A 3,025-nucleotide genomic window follows, 5' to 3' on the forward strand; every position below is an offset into this window, starting at 1 on the left:
TTCAGAAAGACAAGCAAGTACATCCACAGCAGCTCAGCCTGGACCATCATCTGCAGAGCTGACTCCTTCTTCTGCAGGTCAGGTGAGCCCTTCATCTGTGGGGGGAGCATCTCCTTTTTCTGGTCCTCTGGAAATTAACCCTCGGTTTGCGAGGGTTGAAGTACGGTGCACCCATTGTCACGATCTAATTACTTATAGGGAGACCAGTGTTTCCCTAGTGAACAGTAAAATAGATCAGCACACTTGTCGTACCGTCTAATATTCCCAATCTTTCTTTCCTCTGTCCCTGCATGAACACAACGGCTCTTTTAAGAGCCAACCTTACCTTTCATCTATTTTTTATATGTACATATAAGTCTTTCACAAGCATGAAACGAACTGTACAACGACAAATATCTTTAACTTCTTCTATCTGATCAAATTTTATTTTTAAACATTCAATTCCTTCTTTTTTCTGATAATTAATAAAACCCACAACTCTTCCCATAGCTCCATTAACTAAACCTTTTTCAACATCCAAATTTCTTCTTAAAAATACTCTACAGTTCATGCAAACATATAGATTTTTTTCTAATCCAGCTGTTTTGGAGATGTTCTTCTCTAGTGAGTCCAATTTATTTTTCATTTTGCCTGTTACTGTGACAGTAATTCTTCCATCCTCAATTTTGTCCACTGCTTCCAATTTCCTGATCTCTTCCTTTTCCAATTTCAAAAGCTCCTCATTGAATATTGAGCATTCACGTAGAGTTGGCATTAAGCAGATGACACTTTTGTTTTCTGCAATGTTCTTGTATATCTTCTCTGCAACTATTTCTTCCTTTGGAAATAAATTATGTAGCAGCCGACTCTGTAATGCTTTTTTGCCAACTTCTGTGAGTAGTCCAATTCTGATATCCTTCAGAATACTTCCATATTCTTCATCGCTTGCTTGCCTCATATTAGTAGTAAGTTCCTTGTACTCAAAGAAGGACCAAATATTTGTATTTCCGATGCTTCCCAATGACTTCTTTGTGTCTTCATGTGTGACAGTATTAAATACTGGTTGTCCTTTAACTGGAGTAAGTTGCAAAAGATCTCCAAAAACTATGACGTGTTTTCCACCAAATAACATGTCATAGTCTGTCTTCAAAATTTGCTGCATTCTTAAATGCACAAAGGCAAGCATTAAGTTTGATACCATGCTCACCTCATCAATAATGAGAACTTGCACCTTCTTCAATACTCTTGAAACGTCCAAGGATGCTTCTCCAGTTAGCTTGTTGAATTGTATTTTGTTCTCATGCTCCACTGGTAACATTAGCAAACGATGTAAAGTGATTCCTTTTATGTTATATGCTGCTAACCCAGTTGGAGCAGTAACCACACAAGACAAAGTAGAATCCGTTTTTTGCTTTAGGTAGCTTCTGATGACTTTTATTAGGAAACTTTTTCCAGTTCCAGCTTGTCCGCTTACATACATCCTGATTGGATGAAATGATGTGCATGAGCACTCTTTTTTTTCATGTAGAAATCCGTGATCAATTTTGTTTTTGATCTCTTCATAAATTTGTTGCTGCTCTTTATTCAGTTGTCTTTCCAAATTTTCTAAGTCTATAAATTCTTCTTGAGCTTGATTCATAGCCGTTTCCACTTCATTCATGGCTATTGATGCTTCATTTTCAACGATTGGTTGTCCTAGGGGATCTTGACTGAGTGTTCCTGAACTTTGGCTGTCCTGAGAACTGTCTCTAGCTATTTCTGCTGCAATTGTAGTTTCCTGTTCAATTTCTTCATTTAACATTTGCAGATAAGTTGAGAATGTACTGCATTGTATGCTGTCTTTGCAAGCATTAAAAGAATCTTCATAGCTTTGAAATTCTCCCAGTAGTTCATCCTCTGTACGCCATGGTTTAAACAACTGTAAAAGAGCCAAGTAGTAAAATTCCTTCTTGTCAGTAGTGTCACAACTCAGCTTCCGGTGATTTATCAAACTTCCTTTTGTTTGCTTCACCAAACATCCTTCTTCACCAACGACTTTATATTTTCCATTGTTGATGTCTTCTGCAGCTTTCCGTGAATAAATGTAGTTCTGCAACACTTCATAGAGACACATGTTCTCCAGATGATGACTTCTCTTGGGATAATAAGTGTCCAACATGTTTGATTTCAAAATATCTGTACTTTCTGGGTCATTCTCGGCCAAATATTCAATTTCTCCTACAGATTTCAGTACCCGATTTCTCATTGCTGCAAGGCCTAAACTTGCCCAAATTATTCTTCTTGACTTCGAGTAGAGACTTGCAGAAGATAACCTATCTGAACATTCGTAGGATCCAATTTCTCGATGCGATAACATCTTCAAACTGAAACTGTACAGCTTCTTACTGACAGTCTTCTCGTGAGAAATCTCTTCCCACATTTCCTTCAATTCTGTTTTTTCTGATTTCGTAATGTAAGACGTTACATATCGAGCAACAGCAATGGAATTGTCAGCAACATACTGTATATCCATGTTAGCGTTCCACATGGATAAAATGACTGGGTTGTAGTCATTTATATTTTTTGATTCTTCTTTTCTTTTAAGGTTGTAGGTATTCTTAGGTGATTTTCTTGTGATAGTATGTCTCACAGCTGACATAAAACTGTTTACTCTTCCATTTGAAAGAACAGGTCTAGGAAATCCAAATCGACATTTAGTGTAGTATTTTTCTTTGCTCTTGTATTTCCGTCGACAGTATTTTCCACACCGATGACTTTGGAAACGTAAAACTTGCTCCTTTAACTTGTTCTCTTCTGTGCTTTTTGGTATAGCACATGTTGCATATTCTTCAATGTAAGATAACACTGCTTCATCAGTATCTGTTCCAAACTTTGGGGCATCCTTGATCCACAACAGCATATGAATATGAGGAGCACCTCTTGCCTGGTACTCTTTTCTCCAAAAGAAATCCACTACTTCTCCAAGAGGTGGATTTTTTTTATTGCAGATGAAGGACATCATAGCCTCAAATCTATGATTGAAATATCTGCAAACATTAACCGGATC

This window comes from Triturus cristatus, chromosome 5_1 (genome assembly GCF_964204655.1).
Source record: "Triturus cristatus chromosome 5_1, aTriCri1.1, whole genome shotgun sequence".
Lineage (NCBI taxonomy): Eukaryota > Metazoa > Chordata > Amphibia > Caudata > Salamandridae > Triturus > Triturus cristatus.